This window comes from Podarcis tiliguerta (genome assembly GCF_965153285.1).
Source record: "Podarcis tiliguerta genome assembly, chromosome: 6".
NCBI lineage: Eukaryota > Metazoa > Chordata > Lepidosauria > Squamata > Lacertidae > Podarcis > Podarcis tiliguerta.
Genome location: NC_139539.1, coordinates 75,717,124 through 75,731,144, shown reverse-complemented (window position 1 = coordinate 75,731,144; position 14,021 = coordinate 75,717,124). Strand labels below are relative to the sequence as shown.

The 14,021-nt window shown below is 45.3% G+C and overlaps 1 long non-coding RNA gene across 1 annotated transcript in view; it reads right to left on the bottom strand.

Annotated features, from left to right (window-relative positions):
- The window catches only part of LOC310679680, a 122,434-nt gene that overhangs the window by 27,663 nt on the left and 80,750 nt on the right, over positions 1-14,021 (bottom strand). The window lies entirely within an intron of this gene.

Sequence of the window (14,021 nt, the reverse complement as noted above, 5' to 3'; positions counted from 1 at the left end):
TGCAGATATTAATATTGCACAGTTTGAAGTGAATGGAAGCATAAGAACTGACTCCTTTTGGAAACAAAGCATTGTCCAGACCCATGAAATTATTATTCAAATTTTACAAGCAGAACTCTTCAAAATAAAACAGAAACATCAAATGATACATCCAAAAATAACCATGCAATGTCTTGTGCTGTCCAGAACAGGCTCATCGTCTTAGAAAATAAGAAATAATCCAAACAAATCTATAAGCAAAGGTCCCCCCCTCTCTCTCTTTCTCTGTCTCCCCAGCCTGCAGTCCAGCCTCCAGGCTGCTCCCTCTCCCTTCAGGAGAGCTTCCTTTACATCCTCACTCCATGGAGTTTGGGAGAGAAAAAAGGACAAAAGGCAACTAACTCCCTTTGAAAATGGAAATTTGCAACTCCATACCTTCACCACATGATCTAAGGTTACATGTTAGATACCAGAGAACAACAATTAAATAACCATCAACAAGAGCTCAGAGTCTCTTAGAAAAACTGCTGTGGGGAAACCCCGATGTTAGCAACACATGTTTAGCCATTTTCCATTTTAAACCTTCATTAATACATTTTTCATTTCAGTGTGAGTTAAATCAATTATGTGGTATGCAACTGAACCTCACGCCTTAATGCGGCTGGCTACTATTAAGGCTGTAACTCTGCACACACTTACTTGGGAGCAGCAGCTTCCCATGGAATCGCTCCCACGAAACACAAATAAAAACCATTTCAAATCCAATACAAATAACAGACTGTGATAAGCACTTAGAAGGCTCTATGAAAAAGATTATGCTGGATGTTGTGCCTTTGAGCATAGCGAGAGTATTTTGCTGTTCTGTGTTAAGCAAGAACAACCACATAGTCACTCATCTAGGATCAATGAGCAAGATTTCTTCCTGCAAGGGCGCTAAGCACTTGTACCATGATATCCCTGTGTGCTTATAGACATACACACTGGAGAAAAACCATGGTATCATTCTTGCTCATGCTTGTGTCTTCCAAGCTGAGACTTTACTAGACTGTCACTGAAAGAAGAATGATTTTGCTGTTTTATACTTTCTGTGCATTGTCCTGGCAAACCTTACAGCAGGGGTTTCCCAAACCTGGGTCTCCAATGCTGTTTTTGGACTACAACTCCCATCATCCCTAGCTAGCAGGACCAGTGGTCAGAGATGACAGGAATTGTAGTCCAGAAACAGATGGAGACCCAGGTTTGTGGATTACTGGTGGTTTATTTTTCTGACCCTCAAATTTTCTGTGCCAGTACAACCCCTCCACCAGGGAAATCCATATCAATGTGCAATAACAATGGAAAACAAAGCCATTTGCTTTTCTGGATGAGTGGACTTGGTGCTGTGATTGTTCTTACAAATCACTAGCAAGGAGAACCACTGGGTGTAAATAAATAGACATTCTTTCCCCTCCGCAGGGCAATTTCAGGTGCTCAGAACAGCACAGGGTTTCAATGTTCTCTGGGAATCTTAGCTTATGCTGTTGCGCTTCCTCCACTTCGCTCCATCTTAGGGGAAACGGAGCATGAGGGGAGAATACGAGCCAGACTGCTTATTTTGACAGTTGTGTCTCGGATGCACGCGGTGCCTTGACAGATGCTAATAAAGTCAATCAGCAGAACACATCTTCTTCCCAACCTTAAGGCTGTGGGCAATCAAAGAAACTCCAAACATCTGGCTCCCTTCTCGTGATTGCTGCGCCGGCTGATTTAGTGCACCAAACAGGCAACAATTAGTCAGTACAGCTTGTGTCAAAAGACCCATCACGTTCATTCAAATTAAGTCGGGATAAATTGAATCCAATTGGCATCCATGCATTCCTGTGTGCACTAATTTTAAAGAGGTTCCTGCTGCATCCCAAATTCCTGCGAGTTAAACGGAAGACAGATGCAACCTCTCTCTCTATCTTTCTTTCAACACCTCTAGATCAGAGGCACACATCCGAGAGACTAAGCCCCATAGATCATATGGGGAATTGACCCCAGAGGCTAAATAAAGCCTTTGGACAAGTGTTCCTCCCGTGAGCCTGACGTCTGTGGAAAGGAAGAGAAACATTCTGGGCAGTCTTGTGTTTTTGCTCTCCAAGGATTAACTTTGGGGGCAGAAATGTCACCGTGAGGACAGCAGTCGATGCTGTACATTTTAGGAGCTTAAGAGGGCACACCTTACATGCACTCACAAACATCCAAATGAAATATTTACACCATATGCTGAACAGTAATAGAAAAGGGCTCATTTAAAAAGCAAACTTAATCACAATGGTACTGTTTCCCTAGCTCCAGTTTGGACATCGTTGTGGTTGGGCAACTGTCTGAAAACCACTTGTCATTTTGCAGATACAGTGGTACCTCAGGTTACATACGCTTCAGGTTACATACGCTTCAGGTTACAGACTCTGCTAACACAGAAATAGTGCTTCAGGTTAAGAATTTTGCTTCAGGATGAGAACAGAAATCGGGCTCTGGCGGCGCGGCGCAGTGCTTCAGGTTAAGAACACTTTCAGGTTAAGAACAGACCACCGGAACGAATTATGTACTTAACCTGAGGTACCACTCGGTATGTGTGGGCATCAGTAGTTATGGTTGTAGTTTGTGGGGCCTGTCTCTTTAAGAGACATACCTGGTATGTCCCCTCTGTAGGAATAGATGCTAGGAGATTATAAATTTATTAGATATTACCCTTCGTTCCTTTCTCATGTTTGTGAGTTCAGCAGAGTGCCATCCATTTGCAGCTTAAAAGGGAAGTTTAGATAGGCTAGTTTTAGCCTTTTAGTTTAAGTAATCCAGGATTTGTTTTAAAGTAGACTGGATTTTCCTGGTCCCCCCTGTTCTCCCTCCCTGCCCCAGAAACAGTCTTGTAAAAGGTCAAAATGACATTTACTCACTCAGAATTTCTTGTTGAAGTGGAAATAACAGACAACAGCAGCTTTGTTCAGGCAGGCTTAAAATGGCAACCCGGTTACAGAGGCATACTTTAGACTAGTTTAAAATGGAGTCTGTGGCTCAGGCTTAGCAGGTGTTCTGCGTTACTGAAATGAGGTGAAAGAGCAAAGAGCAAGTGCCTGGCCAGGTGAGGAAATTATATATGGCTACACACTCCCTGTCAGGGCACAGCAGGAGTGGCTCTCAGAGTTCTCTCTAGCGAGGTTACCGGAAAAGTCTGTGAGCTTCAGCTCCTCTCAGGCGCCTATCTAGCAAACATGCACTGTTGGTTTGACTGCATTGTAAATATCCCACATTGGATGTGATTCTCCCTTAGTTAACTGGGAAGTAGTTGTAGCCTTAGCCTTCTTTATGTAGCATGTCTTAGCTACTTTGTTGCCTTGTGCATTGAAGATAACTTCTGAATAATAATAATGAATAAAGACAGTGGTGAGGAAACACCTTACCTTTCCAGGTCTCCAGACCCTCATCTCAGATGAAGTCTATGTCATTAACTAAACGACAAAGGAGAAGTGGGCAGATATAATGCTTTTCATGACCACAGCTGCAGAGGAGGGGCAATATATTTAAGCTCTTTGGGGCAAGACCTGTGCTCTTGGACTCTTTAAAGGGCCATGCACACAGATGCTGTTAGCTACATGAATAAGTGATATTTATTTCTTCTTTCCATATTCCCTAGTGCTCCAATACCAAGAATGGTCCCTAATACAGTGGTACCTCGCAAGACGAATGCCTTGCAAGACGAAAAACTCGCAAGACGAAACAGTTTTTCGTTTTCTGAGTTGCTTCACAAGAAGAATTTCCCTATGGGCTTGCTTCGCAAGACGAAAACGTCTTGCGCCTTTTTTTAAAGCCGTCAATGCATTCCTATGGGAAACCGTCAATACACAGTGGTGCTTCGCAAGACGAAAAAATTCACAAGACGAAAAAACTCACAGAACGAATTAATTTCGTCTTGCGAGGCACCACTGTACTGAAATTTGGAAACTCCTGCCGCCAAAAGTCATAGGTAAGGAATGCCAAACAGGTTACAGAATCATAGAATTGTAGAGCTGAAAGAGACCGTGAGGGTCATTTAGCCCAAACCCCTGCAATGCAGGAATCTTGTACCCAAGGTGGGGCTCGAATCCATGAACCTGAGATTATGAGTCTCATGCTGTACAGTGGTACCTCGGGTTAAGTACTTAATTTGTTCCGGAGGTCCGTACTTAACCTGAAACTGTTCTTAACCTGAAGCACCACTTTAGCTAATGGGGCCTCCTGCTGCTGCCGTGCCGCCGGAGCACAATTTCTGTTCTCATCCTGAAGCAAAGTTCTTAACCTGAAGCACTATTTCTGTGTTAGCGGAGTCTTTAACCTGAAGCGTATGTAACCCGAGGTACCACTGTACTGAGCGAGCTACTTGGGTACTTAGATTTTGTTGTTTCTTCATTGGGGAATTTCATCCTCCCATTAAGATAGCATTTTTTCAGAGCGTTCCAGAAAACATATTCTGTTGTTGTTGTTGTTGTTGTTGTTGTTGTTGTTGTTGTTATATTTTATATGCCACCCATTTGACTAGGTTGTCCCAGCCACGCTGGGCAGCTCCCAACAAAATACAGTGGTACCTCGGGTTAAGTACTTAATTCGTTCCGGAGGTCCGTTCTTAACCCGAAACTGTTCTTAACCTGAAGCACCACTTTAGCTAATGGGGCCTCCTGCTGCTGCTGCCGCCGCACAATTTCTTTTCTCATCCTGAAGCAAAGTTCTTAACCCGAGGTACTATTTCTGGGTTAGAGGAGTCTGTAACCTGAAGCAGATGTAACCCGAGGTACCACTGTATTAAAAACACAATAAAACACCAGCCATTAAAAACTTCCTTTGCTGCTCTCCTTGTCTCCATCTTTTTGTCTCCCTTTGTCTCCACTCATCTCCCCAACTTGGAGCCCAGAAAGCTTCCTTGTCGGACCATTAGGCCAAGTCAGACCATTAGGCCAAGTCTAGCTTGGTATTACCCACACTGCCTGGTAGCATTTCTCCAGGGCTTCAGGTAAGGGGCATTCCCAGCCCTGCCTGAAGATGGGGACTTTTTGCACGCAAAACAGATGCTAAGAGCTAAGGACTGCCTGCTGGCTGGGTTAGTGCCCTACATGATTCTGCAGGCAGGAGGAGGAAATGGTCCAGCCAACCAGCAGAGCAACATGAACCATGTCACCGGCATCTCCCACAATCACTTTTAAAGCGAAGCCGAGTATGTCCAGGAAGGGGCAATGGGTTGGTGTGTGAAGGGGCCCTTGTGGGGAATCCCAAAATCTGTTACAATCATTAGTTTGTGGGTTTGCCACAGTTCTCCATCATTAGCACATGTTGTAGTCATTCTGAGTGTGTTGTCAAAGATGTCAAGAGGCAGCTGCTTGTTAGAAGGGGGGGGGGAGGCACGCTGAGACTTGTGTTCACTGTACAGAAGAAGCTAATGTGATGTTTTTGTTTTGCCGAGGCAGCTTCTCAAGCCATACTAACAGCTTTGATTAGTTTTGTTTCTTTTAAACAACAGCAGCAACAACAAAAACATTGACTCAGAAGCTATGAATCAGAAATTGGTTAGTGCTAGCAACAGGAACACAGTTCAGTCCCCCCCCCCCTTCTTCATCATATTCGTTTTTTATTGCAGACCTGCCTAATTTGCACTTCTCAGTCAGTAGAGCATAAGATGGCTAATCTCAGGGTCGTGGGTTCAAGCCCTACCTTGGGCAAAAGATTCCTGCATTGCAGGGGTGGACTAGATGGCCCTTAGGTTCCCGCCCACTATGATTCTATGATGCTAAACCAGTACACAAACTGAGATGCAGGTGGAATCTAGACACATTTTTTAAAATGCAGTGAAAATGCTGTTTTTAAGAAAAAAGTTTTTAAAAATATCTTGAGTTTGTCATAAGCTCACCATCGCCATCTAGTGTCACGTTTGTATAATGCACTTAAAACGTGCTTAAAACATTCTGTTTGCAGCTGTGTAGCTGTGTCTGCAGTTATCCTTCCAAATTTGCACATCAACCAATTATGTGAGACAGTTCTCCAAACACAGAATTTGTGTAAAAATAAAATAAAACTCAGACATCATGGGAAAGGGTACATGAAAATGCATATATTCATTAAGATAACTATTAAAGGGGAAATTGCTGATGCCAAAGAACAGAAGCTGAACTTGACAATAAATACAAAATTCAAATATATTTTCTTATCCTGTTTAAATTTTATGCTGTTTACTCTACTCTTTCATAGCTGGCTTGAGGAGAAGTTGTGAAAACACAAATCCATCCCATTCTCCCACATGCATCAGTTTCACCTCATTCCCTGCCACCCACCCTTTGGCTTGTGTTTTATCGCTGCAGTGAGAAAAGGCTCCCCTTTTCCAGCACACATTCCATTCTGCAAATGAACAAACCATCTGTGTACCCAAGCAGTTGAGCTGCACACTCATCCAGTGATTCAGATGTAACAATTAATGAGGGTACCATCTGTCTACCTGTGTAAAAGGTAAAAAAAGGTAAAGGACCCCTGGACAGTTAAGTCCACTCAAAGGCGAGTATGGGGTGTGGAGCTCATCTTGATTTTCAGGCCAAGGGAGCTGCCGTTTGTCCACAGACCGCTTTCCGGGTCATGTGGCTAGCATGACTGAACTGCTTCTGGTGCTACAGAACACCATGACAGAAACCAGAGTGCACAAAAATGCCATTTACCTTCCTGCCCCAGTGGTACCTATTTATCTACTTGCTCTGGTGTGCTTTTGAACTGCTAGGTTGGCAGGAGCTGGGACTGAGCTCACCCATCGTGGGGATTTGAACCGCTGACCTTCTGATCGGCAAGCCCAAGAGGCTCGGTGGTTTATACCACAGCGCCATGCGCATCCTTTTCTACCTATGTACATTAGGGTTACTAGACGTCCCAGTCCCCGGATTTGCAAATCTGTCCCGGGGAAACGTGGCAGTGGCAGCCTCAGCAGCCTGGAGCCAGCCTGGTAGCGCAGTTGGCTCTGGCTGGCTTCAGGAGCTGCTCGCTGCCGTGGCACTTTTCCTCACTGGAATTTCCCATATGATGTGTTGCACACAAGACACATTATATGGGGACTTCCAGTGAGGAAAAATGGCGGGCGCCATGGCAGCGAGCAGCTCCTGAAACCAGAGCCAACTGCACTACCAGGCTAGGTCCGGGCTGCTGACCTGCTGCTGACACTGCTGAAGGGGAACCGGGGGCGTCTGGCGGTACAGATCTCCTGCCCCCTTCCCCCTTTGTTTTGACTGATCAAAGCAGGCTCGGAAGTCATGGCCGGCCGGCCATTGCCCAATTTTTTAAAAACTCTGTGCATTTATGTTTCACAGGGTGCGAAGGAAGGGCTTTGCACCTTGCCTGGCAGAGAAACAGTGTGCCTTGCGCCCCTCCTGGGCAACAGCTGTCCACTTCTGACTCCCGAGCCTCCACTGATCTATCAAAACAAAGGGGGAAGGGGGCAGGAGATTGGGGGGAGGCTCGGGAGTCATGGGTGGGCAGCATGCCGTTGCCCAGTTTTTAAAAGAACTCTGCGCATTTATGTTTCACAGGGTGTGAAAGAAGGGCTTTGCACCTTGTAAAGGTTCTAGGGGTTGCTCGTGCGTAAGTTGCCGTTACTCCTGGCTAGGTTGCCTGGTTGAACCCTTTCTGTCCGGACAGCCTCAAGTTCTGTGGCTGCCTCAGTCGCTGGCAGAATCCGTCAGTGGGCGTTTCTTGAACCTCTTCCAGCATAGAAGCTGTTTGATGCCCAGTCTCCTCCTACTTTGCCTGTGCGGAAGTCTTCTGCGCAAAGTGGGTGTGGGCAGCGGAGTACTTGTGCCCTCTCCGCTGGTCTCCGGCGAAGAGTCCTGGAGCCACCTCTCCGATTCCCCCATCTGCCCCCCTTCTCCACTGGGGTTACGCTGATTTCCTTCCCCAGCAGATGGGCTACCTCTCTCCCTACTGGGACCCTCACCGCCATCCCTCTGGAGCCTCCTCTCCGCTTCCAGCTCCGATGGCAGTTCCCTGACACACCTTTATACAATATGCATGTGTGCTTGGGCCCAGTGTCTTTTGAATCACCATCCCCACTACTGACTCCCTGTTGCTACTCAGCTTAATTAAAAAAAAAAAAAAAGTGTTCCCGGATTCATTGAAAAAAAATCTGGTAACCATAATGTACATGATAGTTGAACTGTACAAATCAACAAATGTGCACTCTTTCACACAAACACAAGTGGATAGCTCAGTTGATTAGAGTGTGGTGCTGATAATACCAAGGTTGCAGTTCAGAGTCCTATATTGGACAGTTGTATATTCCTGCATTGCAGGGGGTGGGACTAGATTATGCTCTGGGTCCCTTCAAACTCTACCATTCTATGACAACTTATACCTGCGTTTATTGGAACATCTGAACAAGGACATTGGGTTGTATTCACCACGGTGCTAGGGAGAATGTTCCATCCCAGTACCTTGGATGTCTGATGTGGGTGTGGCCCCAGAAAAGAAGCAGGGGCCGGTTTTCAGCCAGTGAAGAGGAATGAAACTCAAAAACAGAGGCCAGAAGCAACAAACTGAGAAACAGCGAAAGCAGCAGCTGCTGCTCTAATTGTACTAATTGACTATATGATGTAATTAACAGCAGTGAAACCTCCCCTCCCATTGCCGCTCTGATAATAAAACTGCCCCACCCTACCGTGCCTGGGATTTATTATTTTTTTTAAAAAAAGAAAAACGACACACAATGTGACTACTAATCACATCGTTAATATGTCCTGCGTAGGTTTACAACTTTAATGAATTTGTAGTGATGCAGGTTCCAAAATAAATAGATAAAACGGAGGCAGGAATGAAACTAATTATTTCCTACCAAACTTCAGAAGGTAAGCAGATGTATTCCTTAACAGTGTTCCAAATCTTTTAGAATTACACTTGTGGAAATGAAGCGAGAGAGGCTATGGGCTTCATAAACATATGGGGAAGCCGGGCCTATTTAGCTAAATCTTCCTTCTCTTATCTGCTATTTCTGCTTCTAGGGAATTCTGAGAGTCTGTTTTTTTGTTTTTAAATATTATTGGGAAGCCAATATTATTGGTCTCTTCTAGGCCAAATGTGATGCCCACGCCGTGTCCCCTCACTAAACATACGGCAATAAAATAAATTTGACTGAGTTAGTCTGAGTGATTACCCAAGAGTCAAATTAGGTTTTTACAGGCATGAGTGCTGTGTAATGCTATTGGATGCAATGAACCTTTCACTGTTCGGTTCTTAGGGAAGTAATGGTACGATAGGTAGCTCTAGCTAGCTCCTGTTCCTTCCTCAGAGTTCCTTTCTCAGAAGCAGAGTCTCGACTTCTAAGGAAGCCTTTTTTCCTTTGCCAAAGAGCTACTTAACTGTAGACACTAAAGTGAAGACTTCAAACATGCCCACTGCAGCTTTTGACCTCTTCAGTTTGAACAGTATCTCCCGTGCTGTTCCACAAGGTGCTTCTGAAAGTCCCTTCCATTTCAGTAGTGAACTGTGGCTCAAGAAACTGAAGGGATACTTTTACGGAGGCTTGGCTAGGCTAGCTGTTAGTCATAATGGTAGCATGGAGTCGACATGTTCAATGGTTAAATGTCACTGGGTATCAGATGTTGGGTAGGCGTTGGCAACAGGATGGGAGAGCTATAGCCTCTGTGCCATTCCTGAGACATTCCTGGAGGCTCGGAAAAGAGAATGCTGCACTAGATGATGCTTAAGTCTTCTCATTAATGACTTCAGTGAAAGCCACTCTGTTACAAAGCTGGCCTGGGCTGGGTAGAGTGTGTAGGAGAAACTGGAGCTGTTGTCCGTTGGTGTTTCAGCAGCATCAAGTTAACAGAATCAGACTGGACATATTGGACTTCAGGTGTTCATGGGAGTCTACAGACATGGTGTGTATGAGACCTACCTAGATACACTGGTATTCATACAGGTGGGTTTTTGCAAACATGGGAGTTCAATGTGTGAATGTTGGGCAGGACCCAGAATGAATCTCAATCCACCATTGGTGCCCCCCATATGTTTACACTGAAAAAAACCTCCCCAGCACCTCTTCTCTCCCAGCATGGTTTGGTGGTTAAGAGCGGTGGACTCGTAATCTGGTGAACTGGGTTCGATTCCCTGCTCCTCCACATGCAGCTGCTGGGTGACCTTGGGCTAGTCACACTTCTCTGAAGTCTCTCAGCCCCACTCACCTCACAAAGTGTTTGTTGTGGGGGAGGAAGGGAAAGGAGATTGTTAGCCACTTTGAGACTCCTTTAGGTAGTGATAAAGTGGGATATCAAATCCAAACTCTTCTTCTTCTTCTTCCCCATAAGGAAACGTGACCCACCTGCCTGGAAGTTTGCATAGTGCATTGTTTCCCAAGCTTGGGTCTCCAGCTGCTTTTGGACTACAATTCCCACCATCCCTGACCACTGGTCTTGCTAGCTAGGGATCATGGGAGTTGTAGTCCAAAAACAGCCTTGGAGACCCAAGCTTGGGAAACACTGGCGTAGTAATTCCCCCCCCCAACCCAGCAAGCTACTTCTGTTGTGGCAGGGGGAAACTTTCTGAATATCCACCTTATGTGGCTAAACCCAAATCCAAATCTCCCTTGGATGCACAATGAACTAGTTGTGCAATCTATTGCATCCCTGCCAGTGGAGGCTGCTGAATAAGGGCAAAGGTGGCACTGCCCCACCAACCTCAGTCTTCCTGCCTGCTTACTACCAGTCCAGAAGGTGGTGGCACTCCATATCAGCTTCCTCTTCTTCCTTAGTTCCTGACAGGAAGAAGGATGGAGATGAATCTAGCATTTGTCAGACATTGGTTTTGGCGCCACCTACTGTTGGGCTCCCTGCATTCCACCCTACCAATCCCAACCAGCACCAGCCACCCCGTCTTTGTGTATAATCCAAGCAGCCCTTGTGATCAGGGTGCTTGATGCATCTTAGGGTCTAGATCTGCGAGGTTGAATGGACCAGGTCAAAATTCAGCCTCTCTGACTCAGCTGGCCTGCAGTATGTGTGGAAGTAGGACAGATTCAAGCAAGAATTGGTAGCTGATTGGTGCGGCAAGACTATTTGTTTTCCCTTGTGCAGGTGGGCACCAACTGGGCAGAAAAATCCCTCAGATTGGAACTGGCCTTCTGAGTTGATGGGTTGTAGAGACTTTGGGGCTGCAACCTCTAAAAAGAACTAACTGCCTTGAAAGCTGTACAGATGGCTAGCGCATCTGCTGCTGCCAAAATTGATTTTTTAATTTTTATTTTTTTAAAAATAGCTCCCTGAAAATGGATTTTTCCTTTTACTTTGTATCCCAGACTATCAGGCTTTTTCCTCCCAGGGCTTAAATCCTCTGGCTTTCCATGACAGAAGGGGGAGAGGAAGACCCCTAGCTCGGTTTAAGAATACGTGTTCTGCCTACTGAAGATCTGGGGTCCAATTCTTGGTCTGTCTTGTGAAAACTTGAATAATAGGACTGTGCAAGACCTCAGCCCGAGACCTCAGAGAGTCCCTGTCAGTCATAAATAGAAAGTACTGGGTTGAGTCGATAGAAGGCAGTGTCAATATTCATAAGAACCACAGGCAACAGAAGCTGAAATGGCTCAGCTGAAAACAATTAACCTTTCAATCTGGATCTTCTACAAAACCTGTCTATTTTTAAAGCTAGTTTGGCTCTGGTGAGTAAATGCAATATGATGCATTCCAGACTCCTACATTTATTGAGAATCAGAAATAATGCCCCCCCCAAAAAAAAAAACCACTCTTCCTTTCTAACAGTCAGAAGATCTTTTGTTTTATTACATTGTGTCATATCTCATATTAACTAAATCAGCTCCCTTCAATCAGCATACTTCAAATTACATCTCCATTGTGGCTTTGCAATATGTAGCCAGGTACTTAACCTAATGGGACACGGGTGGTGATGTGGGTTAAACCACAGGGCTTAGGACTTGCTGATCAGAAGGTTGGTGGTTTGAATCCCCATGGAGGGGTGAGCTTCTGTTGTTTGGTCCCAGCTCCTGCCAACCTAGCAATTCGAAAGCACATCAAAGTGCAATTAGATAAATAAGTACCGCTCTGGCGGGAAGGTAAACTGTGCACTGCTCTGGTTCACCAGAAGTGGCTTAGTCATGCTGGCCACATGACCCAGAAACTGTATGCCAGCTCCCTTGGCCAATAAAGCAAGATGAGCGCCGCAACCCCAGAGTCGGTCGCAACTGGACCTAATGGTCAGGGGTCCCTTTACCTTACTTAACCTAAATCAGTTAAAGGGCAAGGAAACAGATAAATGATTTTTGTTGTTGGGGGCATCTGTATATTAATTTTCCTCCTTAATCCAGAAACAGTTTTCTGACCATTTTGGACATTCCATATCTTTGGGCACATATTTTTAAGAATCTGCATTTTAAAATGTAATACAGTGGTGCCTCGCAAGACGAAAAGAATCCGTTCCGTGAGTCTCTTCGTCTTGCGGTTTTTTCGTCTTGCGAAGCAAGCCCATTAGCGGATTAGCGGATTAGCGCTATTAGCGGCTATTAAAGGCTTAAGGGATTAGCGGATTAGCTGCTAAAAGGCTATTAGCAGGTTAGTGCCTTAGAAAAAGGGGGTGGGGAGCGGGAAAAAACCCCAGGAATCGCAAGACATTTTCGTCTTGCGAAGCAAGCCCATAGAGAAATTCGTCCTGCGAAGCACCTCCAAAACGGAAAACCCTTTCGTCTAGCGGGTTTTCCGTCTTGCGAGGCATTCGTCTTGCGGGGCACCACTGTACAAGAGATTGCCTTCTCATGAGCTGTTATTGAAAAAGTCCTCTTGATTCTCAAGTTGCCAAGAGTTGTATGGAAGACCCTGTGTTATACATGTCTGCAGGGACTCACCATGTATGCATACTTCGACATCTCCCATAACATTCAACAACATCTCCCATAATCCCTGGCCATTGGCCATGATGACTGGGTTGATGAGAGTTCCAACAACATCTGGAGGGCCACGAGTTCCCTATTCCTGCGGCAGACTAATACCCAAACTCAGAGTTACCTAATGCAGGCATAGGCAAACTCGGCCCTCCAGATGTTTTGGGACTACAACTCCCACCATCCCTAGCTAACAGGAGCAGTGGTCAGGGATGATGGGAATTATAGTCCCCAAACATCTGGAGGGCTGAGTTTGCCTAATGAAACTGACTGGGAGAATGGACAAAACAAAGTACCATTTCACGTCAGGTGTAATGAACTTGTAGACTTCACTTACCACACAAAACTGTTGGTCAACATTCGCCCAGCTTTGATAGCTTTAACAAGTGCTTGGACAAATATATGGGTGATGGCTCTACCTGTGGCCAAGCAAAATGGATTCTCCAACTCTCCGTACCACATCCAAAGAATGACGGTGGGCAACTGCTTTCAGGCTCTGTTTGTAAGGTTTCTCAGATGCATGTGACTGACAGACAGAGCGCTGGACAAGATGGAGCAATCATCTGGATTCCCCTCGGTTTGTTTTAGGTTCTTACCGCAAGGCAAATAGCATGAAGGCATGAGAATTTTTTAAAAATATATATCTAAAATTGGCATCCTGTTTTTGTATCCAAATGTTGCTCACTAGGATGAGTAACACAAGTGAGCAAATGATACGATGGGAAGGAGCTGAAATGAACACTCAGCATGTAATCAAGATTATTGCTGCAAAGTGGACAAGGTGTTTCAAAGAGTCTCTCCCCTAACATTCAGGAGTGTGTTTGGGGGGGGGGGTTGGGGGGGAGAAGGGGACAAAAGCAAGCAGTGATAAAATGAAAGATGGGTGTGTTAATTATTTGGGGTGATTTCTATCACTGGTGATGATCCATACATGGAACAGCACATGTAGTCCTATAGATTCCAACCCTGTGCATTTTACTGAGGAAAGTGGTGATTGATATGCATATTCATGCAGCGTGCGCGCACACACACACGTACATACAAAATTTTCAAGTGAAAAGCGACTCTAAAACAGCAAGGAATGTGTCTGAAATTTTCACAGCCAACGAATCGTCCTCTGCTGGGGCTCTCAAGACGAGGA